Source organism: Pundamilia nyererei, unplaced genomic scaffold, assembly GCF_000239375.1.
Source record: "Pundamilia nyererei isolate P.nyererei 1_Seehausen unplaced genomic scaffold, PunNye1.0 scaffold00025, whole genome shotgun sequence".
Classification (NCBI taxonomy): domain Eukaryota; kingdom Metazoa; phylum Chordata; class Actinopteri; order Cichliformes; family Cichlidae; genus Pundamilia; species Pundamilia nyererei.
Window position 1 is genome coordinate 2,015,163 of NW_005187426.1, and position 16,441 is coordinate 2,031,603.

General features: G+C 38.9%; 1 protein-coding gene across 4 annotated transcripts in view; it reads left to right on the plus strand.

Moving 5' to 3' along the window:
- Positions 1-16,441, plus strand: part of cskl (c-src tyrosine kinase-like) — a 48,250-nt gene that overhangs the window by 13,037 nt on the left and 18,772 nt on the right. Inside the window, exon 1 of one of the 4 annotated variants that reach the window (XM_005727588.2) lies at positions 628-647. The exons of 2 other annotated variants lie outside the window; for them this stretch is intronic. The gene's annotated coding sequence lies outside the window, so the exon portion shown is untranslated. Of the gene's footprint in view, positions 1-627; positions 648-7,677; positions 7,699-16,441 lie in introns of those variants that run through there. One more of the 4 variants, XM_005727589.1, reaches the window with a different exon arrangement.

The following is a 16,441-nucleotide window of genomic DNA, read 5'->3' on the forward strand; positions in this document are numbered from 1 at the left end:
ATTTTCTAATTCTGTATGTTATTTTACTGACCAAGGTTTAAAACTGTATTTAAGGTCATACAGTGCATCAAACTTCACTTTAAGGCTGCGTGCCTGTCCCTGGACTGTGAGAGTGAATGGGGTTATCGGTGCATGAAGTCTGTCAAGCTTTCATAAATTTGCAGAAGAAATCCCCAAGTCCTACTCTCTGCAGGGAAGATTTGCAGCTGCTGTCTGTGCAAACATTGGCTCTGCATTAGCAGAAAGTCTCCTAATACCTCATGCCTGCCTCGCTGTCTACCTGGGTTTTCTCACCTACACCATTACTGTCACCTTAACACCCAGTGTCCAGTGGTAAAAACAAGATCTGGATGTGCTGCCTAAATGCATTTTTCCAGTTTACACATTCTCGTAGAACCACATGCACTAAAACGTTCACACAGCTGTATATTCTGAGCGAATGTGCTCACTGCGGGTTTCTCATTCTGTTTTTTGTTTCTGCTAGTCTTGTGTTGTTTTCCAGCCCAACAATAGACTGTTTGGCAGGTTGTGTTGCCTGGTATCTGTGTGGGGAAGCAGAGATGTTTTCTGCTTTTGATTTAACAGAGGCACAGTGTGTAGGAGAGTGTCTTTTCAGTTAGGCTCTTTTTGCAGCAGATGCAAAGCTGGTGAGTAAGAGGAGTTTTTGGTGTGTGTGCGCTTGCATTTTAACGTCCTCAGCATGCTTAGTATGATTTTAAAAGGACTTAAAGTAGGACATTGTTTATATGGTGAAATGTGAATATTTTCATTTCTGTCGTGCACACAGCCATTCTTTGGACCGTCCCTCATTTTCAGTGTTGAGCGTTTAACACACAGTCACAGCAGCATTGCACATTTATATCTGTCAGTTCTCCTTTAAGCTAATTGGGCTACATCATTTAACCAAGCCTATGAAAAGAAACCAATGACCTAGTTAATAGTATCTCTTGGGGTGTACTATTATGGCTGAAACAGTAGTAATTCTGAACTGGTTATGCTTGCGAGATATTTTAAGTGTAGTTTATCCCTGTCAAAGCAAAAGGATAGCTACGTGTCGTCATTATTTTGATGTGTTGATTTTAGAAATTCCTGTTATAGTTTTGTTTTAGTAATTCTACAGTTGTTTATTATTAAATCTGACATGCTTTGATATTTACATGGAAGTAACAGTAATGATTACCCCAAGTAAACAAAAACAAAGAAACATCACTTTCTCTCTGTCACAGCAGTTTTCTAAAGAAAAACCTGCTTCAGAGAGAACACTAATTTCACTCGTTGTCAGTGTGGTGAATATGCATGTGCACACACACACTGTGTGCGCAAGTCTAAACAGGCAAATGTGTCCGTACCCCATAGTGTGCGCTAATGCAAGTCTGTGGTTGTGAATTAATAATTCAGAGTACTGGCATAGCAGGGTGGAGCCTTTATTATTCATGGTTGGCGATGGAACCAACAGATGACTGCATTAAGGATGAGCAGATAGAGTCCTCTGCCAAGAAACCACACTTCCATGCCTCTAGCCGCTGTCATTTACACCTACCAGTCCTCTACACTCGCCTGACTCCTCCTCTTTTTTTCTATGTCCTTGTTCTCCTGATCTCTGTCCTCTCCATCTGTGAGCATCTTTTTCTCTCTCATTTAGTATCATCTTCCTCTCTCTTTCTGCATCCTAATTGCGTTACAAAGATCTGTTGGCAGTTAAAGAAACATTATGTAATAGCACACGTATATTAAATTGGAAATATAATGTGGAGATCAAAAGTATAGCAGTGATTCGTCAATTAAATTTGGTAAACTATATAAATATTGTAATTGCTGAGCAGAAAGGATTTATCAATGACTGCCTTTTGTGATTGGTCTGGCCAGTCAAACGCTCGTTGACCACGACAACCTGATGAGTGTATCTCTCATTTTTTCAGAAGAACGCTCTGTTTCTAGCTGTTGTTGTTTTCTCTTGAGCGGTAACATCCATTTGTAGTTACCTTATTTTCAAAGGCAGAAAATATTCCGGCTATTTCCAAATCTGGGATTACTCGTTGTGCAGGCAGTCTGTATAATCACTATTTTGAACCATAATAGTTTCAAGTGTCATTTGCAATTTGGGTTTTGGCTTCATCTTCTCCCTGTATGCCTCTCTTCTCCCTAATTCCCTCCTTTATTGTCCACTGAATCTTTTTCTGCGTGGTCTCAGTGCCACTGCCCCTGAATGCTGCTTTTATTGAAGAGATTCTGAGCTGCTGTTGCCACTAATGCTGCTGCCATATTGTACCCGAACCCCGCTGTGGCTGCTTCTAATGAGATTCTTTGTGTCTCCATCGCCGTGCTTTGCCTCCTCGTCTCCTCTTCTGCTCTGAATAGAGGAGTTGTCGCGGTTTAGCATCAAAGGAATAGGAGAGGCAATGAAAGCAGCAGAATCAGCAGGCGGTTTCTCTGTGTATCCCCTTCCTCAGTCACTCTCCTAGGATGTTTAAACCAATAACGTATATAAATGTGCACGTTTAAGGTATAGTATATTAAGCCATGACTGCGTGTGCTTATTTGTTTATATACACATATACACTGCATTGTTTCCCACACTTGAGCTGTTTTCACAGAGTCTGGAAAATCTGGAGAATCTGGTCACATTTAGCACACAGCAGTTTGTTAGGGATGCTTTCACAGGGCTGCTCATTTCCAGAAAAGGTTTTGTCAGTATTGAGATCAGAATTATCTCAATACTGACAATTGCTAGGAGAAGAAGCAGCTACTTTTGGGTGCTCCCTTATTTATAATGGGCTGCAACAGCAGGTAGCCGCACATATTTAATCTGGCAGATTTTTACTCTGGATGCTTTCCTTGATGCAATCCCAAAAGGGATTTGTGTCTCCTTTCAAAATCAAACTCGGGATCTTTCACTTTTCTGGCAAATGTGTAAACCACTACAATGTGGAGACACATTTAACATGATCTGCAATAAATACGGGTGTAAATTTTTACGTGGCCTAAAAGTGTGTCGTTGACATGAGGGCACCATGAGTGTATGTTCCGTAGCACGCATTACGATTTAGTAAAAAGGAAGCTAGTTCAGCAATGTTGAACAAGCACAATGCGTTGAAACTATGCAAGAAGACTGTTCCTTTTGTCATATTGTGCAGGCTGCTGAAGAGTTAGAAGGTTACGTTACTTTACTGTTAACCTGCTAAGCAGCTTTTATTTAAAATTTCCAGTGAAAACACTCCCTAGGGTACGTTCGTGTTTACATTAGACTTCTGCTGTGGTACTGTAAATACCGCTGTGTAACATCTGTTGCACTGTAATGCTGCTGCTGGCACCTTGTGGTAATAGAGCTACACTTTGAATTAGGTAGTCTGTCATAAGTGATGGTAGGAATTTTCCATCCTTCTTTTACAAAGAATGATGGAAAATTCCCTTTATTTTGTTTGAAGTAATAAATGTGGTAGCCTGCAAGCCGGAGTAACAATAAAGCATTCAGTATTTTTTTTATTTTATTTTTTCTGTGTTGTTACAACTTAACGAAAGAAAGAATATCTAGAAAAGTTCAAAGTTTTGAAGTGCATGTGCAAAATGGCTACAGACTTTAGTTGTGCAGGCAGCCTGGCCATTTTAATGGCTGGGACTAATTTAAGCATTCGATTTTCAAAGAACAAACCCATCAATGATAATTTGATTAATGGACAATCCATTGGTTATTAGTTTGACTTCTGTCACTACTACCCACTGAACACGGGGCTTTATGTCTCCATTCCCACCTGGCTCGTTTACATTATTGTATTTTGCACAACTCTGTTGCTTGTGAAGCTCGCACACAAGAATTTCACTCACATGTGCTGTACCAATGTACCTGCACATGTGATGTGACAATAAAAGTGATTTGATTTGATTTGATGTAGCCCCCTTGTTAAACTGCTTCTCCAGTGAACTTTTTTTCACATGGACTGCAATTCCCCGTCCGTTTCTGTCTCAGACCTCTCATCTTTACTTGAGGAGCTTCCAAGAACCCAAGTCATCTTTTCCTTCTGTTCACCTCTGCATTTAACATGAACACTTGCATAACATCACCACTGAGCTCTCCTTGGTCTGTCACACCTACCATCTCATTAATGGATGTAATTAAGTCTGTACAGCCAGCCCCACACACACCTACTTGCACTGTACTTTTGAACCTGTATTGCTTTCACTTTGTTGACTCTTGCCATCACAATTGCTCAGAATAAACCTTTACAAAGAGCTCCGTGCCCCATCATTCAAAATAGGACTAGAGTAACTTAAAGGTAAATGCTGGTGATGATAAATACTTACAGAAACTACAGTCAACATTTCAAGCATCTGTTACATTTCTTCTGTCTCTCCTTAGTCAGGTGAGCAAGCCATTTTGGTGCCTTGGCAACTCGTAGAGCATGCATTGCATAGTCTGAGATTAGACCAGACTTTATCTAGCAACTCCCCTGACTTCATTAAATGCAGTCCTAATAGAGTTGATTGTCCCTTTTTAATATATTTGGTGCTACTAACTGAACAATCATCGTTCAGCTAATTGTATGAATATGGATTTTATTTTTTTTTATTTTTTAGCTAATGTATGTTCTTATGAAAACCAAAAATGCAACGCAATTAATAATGGGGCGATCCTCTAAAAGTAGTCCAAGCAGGCTCACTCCCAGCAAGTAGTCTCTTCTTTGTCTCCAGAATGTAGGAAATGATGAAAATGACTGTAGCCTGCCTCCGCCTGCATGGATATTGAGAGGATATAAATAGCTGGGCTAGTATGAGTGTGTGCTGAGACTGGAACCGCAGCACACAGAGCTCAAACAATAAGCCGTCACCACTACCCTTCCTCCCCTCTGCTTTCTCCAGTCCAGCAGCCTCCCAGAACTCAAAGGGGGAGGTGGAGAGGAGTAGGAGGAGGGGGGTATTCTCTCTCCCTCTTCCTTTCTTTCTTTCACTTCCTGTCTCTCTGCTTTTGTAATTTGTCATCAGCGGCAAGCTCAACCCTGTCACTTGTTACGTCAGAGAAGCAGACTGGACGGCTGCCTCCTGTCTTCCCACCTGTCTGTCAGTCAGTTGGCCTGTCTGACTGTAGAGTGAGAGGGTTCTGTGTCACGCTGCTCTATTTTTTATTGAGTCAGATAAAAATAGGGGTCGACGGATTAGATACACGCATGACTCCTTTAATCTTCTGCAAAGAAAGGATGGAGTTTTTTTTGTTTTGTTTTGTCTTTTCTTCCTCAGTTCAGACTTTGACTAGTATTTACTGTAATAATTTCTTTTAGGTTTATGCAGGTTTTCTGGTAAAATCACAACTTGCTTATGTTTAAAATTTAATTTGAAATCTTAAAATAATTTAAGCTGCAGCTGCTAAATTCATTTTATAATTATCCATGTATTGGGCACTATTTTTAAACTGGATAAATGTTTCTGAGACCACAAAATCACCTCAGCCTACATCACTGCAACCGTCCGTCTGTCTCTGTTGCTGCTAAATCAGAAAGTCAAAATAGGAACAAGAATTTCTGTGGGACAGTTACAGCAGCACCTCGGCTAAAAAAAAGAAAAGGTGGTGGCGATGGCTAGAAATGTTTCATGTGGCAGATGGCAGAGGGAGCCACACAGTCATAATGACTGAGTAAGCCACAGTTTCTCTGAACTTCCTTCCCTCTCTCCTGCCGCTCTGTTCTTCTTGAGATTTCAGGGTTCTCTGCAAACACTCGGAGAGAACATGGCTTTCTCTTCTGACTTCAACCTGGTATAATCCGAGAACTGTCTGTCTTTCAAGACCAAAAAAGGAATAAGTGGAGATAAAACCCTACATGTATCGATCCAAATGTATACACCACGGAGCCCTGCTTCAAAAGCTGTCACAGATTTATTACTCTCTGTGAAGATTAAAAAATAAAGGTAGTTTTTGGAGCATGTGTAGTTCCAGGGACTTCTTCATTGTTAGCCAGCTGCACTGAAAGGTTAGCCATAGTGCTGAGGGTGTTTAAGTCAAGTGATCGACAACTTCAGTTGACGCTACCCACTCTGTCCGATTTTGGTTTTGTTGTTTGTTTGATTTTTTTTTTTTTCTCCCCCTCTCGTTTTGACTGGTGTGCAGACTGGATGGTGCAATCAGATGGCAGAACAGGTGTCCAGAAAATGTGACCAGCGCTGTTTTATGCAATATTAAGGTGTGATTACGCCACAACCTCAAATAAGTTTCTTACCAAAGCATAACCAAGATTCTTACCATCGACCAGCATCTCAGCAATAGAAAAATTACTTTAGTCTTCTTCCATTGCATTTAATTTTGATTTAAACAATCTAGATGGTGTGAATTAGGATTAATACATGTAGTGTAAAGGAACAAATCAGGCAGATGTTTTTATCATGGAATCAGTTTATTTTCTGTAGCTCTTTTCCTCATTAACTTAAAAGCTTTAATAGCTCTGTAGAGCTTTTAGAAGGAAGACGAAGCAATTCTAAGCTGTGTTTACACTTTGCAACAAGCTACGCAACTGTTAAAACATACTCCTGAGGTGTGTGTGTGTGTGTGTTTGGATGAAAAAACGTTTACAAAAAAGTCATTTCCTCCTTTGGGTTTTATGCAAACTTAAAGATATGTTGTATATTTCAGTGAATTCATGCCTTCAACTTTTCCTCCGTTTTGCCTTGTGGACCGCTGCTGCTGCTTTCTGGTGTTGGCATGTGTCAACCAGGAGCAGGTTACACCTTGGAGAGATCGCCTGTCTCTTTTTAATTTTAGATTTTAACCAGTTTAACATGTAGTTTCATGTAATGGTGATGAGTGACATGACACTTCCTGTGAAGAATTATCCAAATTAACTGTCCCTAATAGGTTCCCAGATGTGTTTTAACGTGCTTGATGAGTTGGAGAATTGTTTTGTAAGAAACTGTTTGGCTGCTTCAGCCTATAAGTCGATCAGATCAAAGTACTTTATCATCAGTGTATATTGATATGGTATATTTTCAAATGTTTTTCTCTGTGAAAAATGCCATATGCTTGTCTTTGAGAGCTAACATGTTGAATGACCCACTAGCCACTACTTTTAGTCCACCTGAAAATCAGCTGAATTCACCCTCAGTTAAGCTTTTCGGTCTTTTTGAACACTGTGGTTTGGTTTTAGAATTGTGGAGAAATTATGTTGTATGGTGATTTTTTTTTTTGCCTCGCCCTTGCTCTGAACAGTCAAAGTCATGTGATCAGTGAAGCATGTGGAGCCTCGGTAGTGGCTGCTTGCTGTGCTGGACGACAGCTCATCCAGATGAAGGGCATGTGGACACTGAAGCCTATTAAATGTCTGGGGAAGCTGCTTGCATCTCTAGGCACATCATCTCTCTGCATTTCCACTAATTGGTGCCTACTTCCTGCTTCCTTGTGGGGAGTCTCTTGGCACATTGAATACACACACATCAGTGTAATTGCAGATGCAGATACGAAGACAAATGCACACCACAAAGCCTGCCTGCTGCTATTTCTTCTTATGTCCATTTTAATCCCTCACCCTGTTTCTTTCAGTACAGCTTTGCACCAGTGTGCTGTTGATTTTGAAAATCAAAAGCTTATTAAAAAAACCCTGTACTTGTTTTTTTTTTCAGACACTTGTCCTCTGATGGGATGACTCTGTTGCCAAATATTTCTGTTTAACTGTCATCCCGTTGGACTTGCTGTATGCTGTGATCTAATAACGACATTGTTTGGTTAGTTACTGCCCCTTCTTTTTATTCTTGTTTTTCTTTCTAAAAATTGGCTTTTAACATTTTCTGTGGGGTTGTATTTTTGAAACTCAATTCGAGTGCAAAGCTCACAGTTTGAACAGCCAGGCGGTCAGGAAGTGATGGATTAACTGTTCACTCTACAAAAGCTGTCTTTTTTTAGTTTAAGCTTATACTGTATATTTGCATACCCAGTAGGTCACATTTCCATATTTCCCTGCCTTTTTTTTTTTTTTTACACAATACAAATACAATACAAACTTTGTATTGTGTCTGAGTTGAGGTTCGATAGTCACAGCTGCACTACACTTACTGCCATAATTGTAATAACTCCATGTGCTAGAGATAAGACATTACTGTTGATACGTCATTGTTTAAAAATATACAGTCTGTTTATTTATTCTACACAAAATGAGGTTAGTAAATAGTGTTTATACATGTATAAACTCATTTGTTCAGCAGCATATATTATTAAAAACACTACAATTTGGTTCAAGCCCAGGCACCACCAAACTGCTCTGTTGGGCTGTTAAGTCCAGGGCCTTAGCCCTTTTTGTTCCTTGGGTGCTGCATCATGGCTGTCTGTGCTCTGCTCTCTGCTTCTTCCTTCTCTTCTTGTTTCCATAACACTTTATCTGCTGTCAGTTAAATGCAGAATTTAATAGTTTCTTTCTTTCTTTCTTTCATCTGTCAGTAGTTTATCATCAACTCACTTTCTAATTTTACAATAAAACATGTAGTCTAATTTAGTTCAGCATTATATGTTTTTGGTTGTAAATGGAAGCGTAACAGGGTTTTGGGGTAGTGTGTAATGGCCTGCCTTTGTCTTCTTAATTTGTTGATCATACACATCTGTGCACAACTAGAAATAATTTTGAACCTGCAACCCAAGTTGGCTTATAACGCTGTGGCTTTTCTTCAAAACAGTCAGAGAACCCAAAATAGTCTGACGCATGAGCAGGCCACAACTCTGTTCCACGCCACAAACCACCAGACTGCTAATTTTGTAGTTCAACCCCGTTTGTTGGTTTAGCAGTAGCTTAGTAGTTATTAATGTTATTACAAGTTGGCTGGTTACAGCAGGCCAAAACGGCACTCATGGCACTGGGACATGTCCAAATGCTCCAGGTGGACAAATGCCACCATGTCCTGACTTTGACAAGAATAAACAATGCCTAATGTATGTTCACATTTGCAGTGTTTATTTACTACTACTGCTTCAGTGAATAATTCAAATTCACACAGTATTAGCTGCTGCAGTTACACGTTGCAGTTTACACGTAGATTTGTTCAGTCTTTTTTACGGAAACCAAAAGACCCACAACATTTTTTTTTCTGTGCACCAGCTCCTCCTTGTCTGCACCTCATTTCTGTTCTGTTCTTAATTGCCCCCATAGATGAGTTTTATTAGTTAATGTCACTAGATGCTTGGTAGGTCCAAGCATGCCAGCTGCATCAGTGTGTGGGTGAACATAAACATAGATCAAAAGCACACACTCACTGACAGCAACTAGTTTTTTGGTAGTTCTATAAGCTTTTAATTTTTTGAAGTTCGAAACAAACTGACAGTGTCTGCAGTTAATTTACCCAACATATATTCATGTGAGTAAGATGGGGTCTTTCAAGAAGTCATAAATGATGAATAATTTATTTGATTAATTGCCCCCTTTTAGTAAGACTACTAAGTAAAAAGCTGTTTTTGCAAAATATAGATTTTGTTTGGAGTCCTGCCAAAAGACGCAGAGTTTGCGCAGCGTCGAAAACTAGCAGTTCCCAAGAACCAACACACAGCTGGAATTTAAAACATGCAATGCACTGAAAACACTTTGTGTTGTGAATGGAGCTTTCTTGGCACCAGATTGAATAGCATTACCTGACTAACCAGTCTTGGAATTCTTTGGGAATGTTGTTTACAAGTTTTATGTATAATGCTCTTCTTTGTTGAGTGTGATGGGAGCTGTGGCATAATGCTGTCTAAGTAAATAAAATTTCCCTCAGGATAGTTATTGGCTGTTTAACAGACAGAAATCTAGGTCAAGCTAAGTTGCCACCCCCAAGTCAAAAAAAAAAAAAAGAAGGAAAAAAAAGACTTTAATAAGTTCCTGTAGAAGCATTACTGTTAGATTGTATCTGTGGATGGCCTTGGGCCTGCTGTGGACTTGAGCTTGCATAACCCAAGGCTTTGTCACAGTAATTTTAGAAATCAACAACAGCAATCTCAGTTAAACACCAGCCTTCTCTGGTGATTTCTGTTTAAGCTCTTATTTATCCAGGAAAACTGACATGGCAGCAATCAGTTGAACATTCTCATAGTTGCAGGCAAATGATAGGTGTCTAGTAAACCAGTGCTGCATTTCTTGGACTGAGTCAAATAATAAGAGCTGGACTAGAACCATAAGCTTAATAGAGGTGGGAATCACCATACATCCCACGATACGATATTATCACAATACTTAACGCACGATACGATATTATTGCAATTTTTAAAAATATTTTGCGATATTCAGATTCTGTACATAAAGGTAAACTTTATCAATATTCATTTTATCTAATAACAAAGTCTCACACTCAGTCTTTCTCTCATTTCAGTTTTATTGTTGACAAACTGAACGGTATGTATTACAGTCTAGTCCAACTTAACTGAATGCAACCATCTGGTACAATTATAGCTATTCTGAACTATGCAATTTATGAAAACTATGCAGCCCATTCAGCAACTGAAGAATTTGAAAGTAAATTAAAACAAAATATAATTTTACATTAAATAAAAAAGTTTTAAACTTAATTAAAATAAAACATGTTTTAAATTAAAATAAGTAAACTGTCATGTTTATTGCTGCCAAAAAACAAGTTAAACACATTTGGACAGTGAAGGAATGTCAGGATTCTTGCTCAGAAAAAGGATCAACATGCTCTGAAGTCAGAGCATGTTCCATTCCACACTTTTCTGTAACAAAATATCGATTTCTGCTGTCCTTGTATCGATACATTATTAGCAAACAAAATATCACGATACTACACAGTATCGATTTTTTTCCCCCACCCCTAAAGCTTAATGGACAAGATTTTAGCTTGCGACCAAAGCAAAAATATGCTCTTGTAGCTTCCATGTTGGCACTGCCCAAAGAGGTTTTGGTCTTCCCCAAAAAGAAAATGACCAGGACTATATTTGTTTTTCAAGTTGGATATCAATTGTTCAAGCATAAAATATATTTTTGTTTATTAAATAATGAACAGTAACACAGACTCTGTATCTTAACTAAATGCCATCTAATTGTGCTTGCATACATACTTTTGCCTGGCCAGCTCATCCAAGAGACTCTATTGAATTCCCAGTACAGGATAGGCAATACACACAATCACTCCAATGTATCCTGGGTCTGCTATGGGATGTCCAGTAGGAAATGCCCAAAACACCCCACCTAGGAGGTGTTCAGGAGACATTGTTGTCAGATGCTTCAACATTGTCAGTTGGCTACTTTAGATGTTGTCTAATAGCAGTTCTACTCAGAGCCCCTTCTGAATGAGTGAACTGCTCACTATATTTCTAAAACCAAGCCAAGACACCTCTCAGAGGAATCTCATTTGTGCCCAGTTTTTTATATCCACTCTTTAGCCAAAGATCATAGCTATACAGTTTATATACATTTGGACAGGAACATTTTTGATTCTGTACATTATCAAAATAAATTTTAAATAAAACCACTCAGATGCAGTTGAAGTGCAGACGTTTAGCTTTAGTTCAGTGAGCTGAACAAAAAGATTGCATAAAAATATGAGAAACAAAATCATTTTTGAACACAATCCCATCAGGGGGCTATAATTAGAACAATTGGACAAATAAAATAACTGAAAATAAAATGTTAATTTTTTAAATACTTGGTTGAAAACTCTTTGCTGGCAATGACAGCCTGATGTCTTGAACTAATGGACATCACCAGATGCTGGGTTTCCTCCTTTTTAATGCTCTGTCAGGTCTTTACTGCAGCAGTTTGTTTGTCGTCTTTCTTTCTGATGTTTATTCTTAAACCAGTGAAATCATGCTTGGTTGGGTTAAAATCGGGTGACCTATTTCGCCATTCAAAAATATTCCACTTCTTTGCTTTAATAAACTCCCAGGTTGCTTTGGCTGTTGTTTTGGGTCATTGCCCATCTTTATTATAAAACTCCGCCCAATCAGTGTGACCGCACGTAGCTGATTTGATAAGACAATATGTCTCTGAACATGTCAGAATATCATCATTAAACACTAGTGTCTTCAGTGCCACTGGCCATGCACGCCCAAGCCATCACATTACCTCTGCTGTGCCTTACAGATGTGGTATGCTTTGGATCACAACTGATACAACTTAACTGATAATTAATGACATAACGTAGGAATTACCCACACCTGCCCATAAAATAGCCTTTGAGTCAATTGTCCAAATACTTTTGGTTCTTTAAAAAAAAAAAAATGGTGGCACATGTTAAGGAGCTCAAACTCCTAAAGCCTTCATCGGGTTTGAATGTGGATACCCTCAATTGAAAGCTGAGAGTCTAAACATTATGTCCATGTCCATTAAATAACTCTAATTGAAATATCTTTCAGTAAATGGGTAAAAAAAGAAAAAAAAGAAAAGAAAACTTGTGTCAGTGGTTAAATCAGTTCAAGTACCCTGAGGTTTTGCTCTCTGCAATCACTAAATAGTGATTTTAATCTTTTATATCTAGATGACACAAATTTCCCAGTATTCTAAGAACTGTGAATTCGAAAATGCACTTTAACTCCAACATTATTTTATGTCAGAATCAGTCTCTTGCATTTCACTTCTTATGAAATTATGCAATAGGAAAATTTCTATATTGGAACAAATTACAACTTCTTAAAGCAAATGAACCAAAAATGTGTTAAAATGAACCAATAACACAATTAGAGACCCTACGTCAGTGTTACATTTGTTTCAAAGGAAACATTTGTTAATTCTGTTTTGACATTTTTGGTCTTTTTCTCTCTCTTTTTTCTTTTTAATAAAATGAAGCAATAGATTATTTTGCAGTAACTGTCCTGTCCGCTGACGTGGGGGTGTATGAATCATCTTTTGTTACCGCTATCTCAGTTGTCTTTTTTTCAGAGCTGATTTGAGAAGTATAGACACCATATAATAAAAACCCAGTCCTGTCATAGTTTTTGATAGTTCTTTGTATCTGTGTTCTGTGGTGCACTGAGCAACAGCTCTTCAGGAATCAGGTTGGGGGTGTATAGTACAGAAACAAGAGTTAACATCGCTGTATTCTCTGAGGTCATGGAAAATGCAGAAAGTTGTCTAAGAGCTTCGATGCACTGAAATATTAATGTGGTGAAACAAGATCATACAGGCATATTGTAGATGGGAGGCGAGCACTTAATTTCTTTAATCTACATCCACCAAAGTGCAGTAGGTTGCAGGAGCTGATATGAATCACAAAGGTTTAAAAAGAACAGGATGGCACACACAATGCAGGTTAGAATACAAACGACACATAAAATAAAACCATAACATTATTACTGGCATCTGGCACAGCAGAGAGAAAAGCAGCGCTGCATCAAAGCCTACTGTTACATCACTTGGTGTGTTGCCATAACACTCAGCTCCTGTCACACAACGGAAGACAATTAGGAGGAGGGGCGTGGAGAAAGAAGTGATTTGCATTCATGTGTGGTACATGTGGTACTTGGGGGGGGTTGTGAGCCTGAATTAAAAATGTACTCTTTGATGTGATATTTGAACAGCCATACACTTGAACCATTTCTCTTTACAAGATTTTGTTGTTTGTGCTTATTGCTCATCTGGCCAGGATCATGGTTCATATTTACATCAGGCTAAAGGAAAACTGAAGGTTCACATTCCTAGGCTAGTCTGTTATAGATAAACATTTTAAGCAAAAATAAAAGCAAGGAAAAAAAAAAAGTAATATTCACCGGGAATTGTTTAACTCACTTAAACTTTAAATTTATAAATGTATTGTGTATACTGTCTTGCTAAATTAATTTAACACAAATTTCAAGTGTGTTTGGTTTTCTGTTTTGGATTGGCTTTCTCTGGTTCCACAGCACATGAACACATTGGCTTTTTATCCAGTCCACTCGATACAAGGGCACGCACCAGGTAGAATTTCTTGCACAAAGTAGTACTATGTTAATCAAAAATCCTGTTTCAGAGGAATCGAAGATGTTCCGTGTCTTGACATCTGATAAATCGTCACACTGTGCCAGAAATTGTAGCTGCTTACTCAAGCACACTTACCTATGTTTTTGTTTTTGTCTTGTTTTTAAATCGGATGCCATTGTCAGACTGAGCACAGTCTTGGGCTTTTACACAGATACTCGGCAAGAATACTGTACAGTATAATTGCACTCTCTGGACTGCCTTTCCCAGTATCAAACATGTATGTTGATGCAGGTATGTGTGTTAGAAATATATAGTCTGCTCTGTGGGACAAAGTGTTGGTGTTATTGCTCAAATGTTTTCAGTAGAAAATTGAATTGACAAAGACAGAGGCCCTTATTGAGGACCACTTGATGAACTTATGGAGAGTGATGTGATCAGTGAAATGTTGAAGCTCTTGAATAGCTTGCAGCTATTCCTCAGCGCTGGAGCAAGATAAGAATAGCACTCACTTGTCTCCTTTCCATTGACTAGCAAGTGTGGCTGCTCTGTTCCAGCAGGGTTGCTTTAGATGTAAAGAATGGTAAAGGGAAAAGAAGTACCCTCTGGGTTCACAGGAGCAGCCTGGCCTTGGATATATTTGGCTCTGTCAGTTTGCATACTGCTCTGCAGTGGTCTGCAATTAGGCTGTTTCCTGTTTCAACACAGGATATGGTAGGGCTGTGAAGCTTTGCTATAGATGCTCTTAGGGAGAATGCCAGGCTCTTTGAAGGAGATGCATCATATTCATGGATCTAAAATTACACAGAGCTCTGTTATTTCATAAGTTGGGGGAATCGCCTGCTTATGCTCAGTGAAATATAATCCAAGTGAAAGCTGTAGGTTGTTTTTCATCAAGGCCATCTACAATACATAGAACAAGTCACGGTCCAATTTGAAGGGTTTTTTGTTGTTGTTGTTGTTGTTTTTGTTTTTCCCCCAGTACTGACCTCTTTTAAATTGATTTTATTTTAAAGTTAGGTTTAGACCATTTAAAATTAGTCTAAAGATCAACAGTGTAGACATGTTCACATTGGTATCCAAATACAGCCCTTTCCTGCCTCCATAAGAACCACTGGAAACTGTTCGTCAGCAACTTCCTCCTACTTACGCTCCACCCTCCCTGTTTCAACTTGCTGTTTTCTGGACTGGACGGAAGTAAGATGCTTGAATGGAGCCTACCGTGAGAGACCTGCACCTAGTGTTACTTCTGCTTCATTATAACAACGCTGTGTTGTGTAAGACTTTGTGCAGTAGAAAATTAAAAAAGTAATCTTTTAAAATGCAATGTGGCAGTTAGGGCTGGGCCATATCATACCTTTCACGGTAATACCGGTATAATGTTCGGCAACGATAAGAAAATGAAATATCGCGATAGGATATGGGTAAAACGCACATGCACAGTGCCTTTGTTTTCATATGCACATGGTGGAAAAAGCATGGCGGAGAATGAGAAGGGCGAAAGCGGATCGTTGAATGAAACGGATGAATCAGAATTGGTTTTTAAAAATGCTGCAACTTCAGTGGTGTGGAACTGGTTTGACCAGCACTATTTTTGGTAGAGCATGCTAGCGGGCCGTCGTTATTACCGTGTTTTTTGGAAAATACGGCACACTTAAAATCAATCCTTTGATTTTTCTGAAAATCGACAGTGCCCTTTATAATCCCGTGTGCCTTATGTATGAATTCTGGTTGTGTTTACTGACCTCGAAACGATTTTATGTGGTACACAGCACTCGAAAATCTGTCAAATCTTTTAGTACGACTTTGCTAAACTACGAACCCGCACAGCTTGATGGATTGTCGGAGCATTACGGCTATATTAGGCAGGAGCCTCGCAGAGTGATACATACTGTGCTTCAACATAATATTACCGTGTTGTGCGTGTATAACCTCTTTTTAAGTTCTGTGGATATTATACATGGTTATGTTGAGGATATGTCGGCCAATTTCAACTGGAAATGCCTTTTGGTTCAACTGTCAGCAAGGAATTTGCATTTGCACTGTTAAATTTTTTATTTAACTTTAATGCACATAAAAAACACCTGCTCGTTTAAGTGAAAATACTTTGATCGTTTTTTGGGGGGGTTTTTGCACTAATAAAGTTGTGGAGTTGTAAAGTATTTTGTCTAGTGTCAATTATATCGTCAGTTATATCGTTATCGCAAATTCTCAAATGTATATCGTGATAAATATTTTTGGTCATATCGCCCTGCTCTAGTGGCAGTTAAGCACTTTAATAAAATGCTTTCTTTTTTTTAGACAGTAAGTAAACTTATGATTGCTACTGTGCAATGATTGCATTTGGTTATTGTCTTAAAGCGGCAGTGGGTTCTGGGTTTGAATTAACCGAAGCCTTTGTGTGTTGACTTTGCATGTCCTCTCCATGTTTACAAGAGTTCTCCCCAGATACTCTGACTTCCTCCAACAGTCCAAAGGCATCCATGGGTTAGGTAAATTGGCATTTCTAAGTTGGTCAGACGTGAGCATGAGTGGTTGTCTGTTCATATTAACCCTGCGATGGATTGATGACCTGTCCAGTGTGTCCTGTTCTCTATAAGAGA